This window comes from Oryzias melastigma, linkage group LG6 (assembly GCF_002922805.2).
Source record: "Oryzias melastigma strain HK-1 linkage group LG6, ASM292280v2, whole genome shotgun sequence".
NCBI lineage: Eukaryota > Metazoa > Chordata > Actinopteri > Beloniformes > Adrianichthyidae > Oryzias > Oryzias melastigma.
In genome coordinates, this window is record NC_050517.1 from 19,911,679 (window position 1) to 19,911,977 (window position 299).

At 35.8% G+C, this 299-nt stretch overlaps 1 long non-coding RNA gene across 5 annotated transcripts in view; it reads right to left on the reverse strand.

Annotated features, from left to right (window-relative positions):
- Positions 1-299, reverse strand: part of LOC112152767 — an 8,484-nt gene that overhangs the window by 7,203 nt on the left and 982 nt on the right. The window lies entirely within an intron of this gene.

Sequence of the window (299 nt, forward strand, 5' to 3'; positions counted from 1 at the left end):
CTTGAGGTTGTGAGGTGCTCTAAGCTAGCAGGAGAGAGTATAAACATAGGGTTGATGGGAAACTAGCTGAGGCTAACTCCAGCACCAGAACAGTTGTGAATTTCTAATGCTCCTGCTGCTCTGCAGAAATGATGTCTTAAAGAATCGGCACAGGTTTCTGATTTTGGCAAAAAACTGCATATTTATAATTAAAAGAGATTAAAAGAAAACACTTTTACATTAGACAAAAATATTGTAGAACTTGGACTTTAAAACTCTAAAAAAATAAAAAGATAAGGTCCAAATAGATAAGGCTTCCC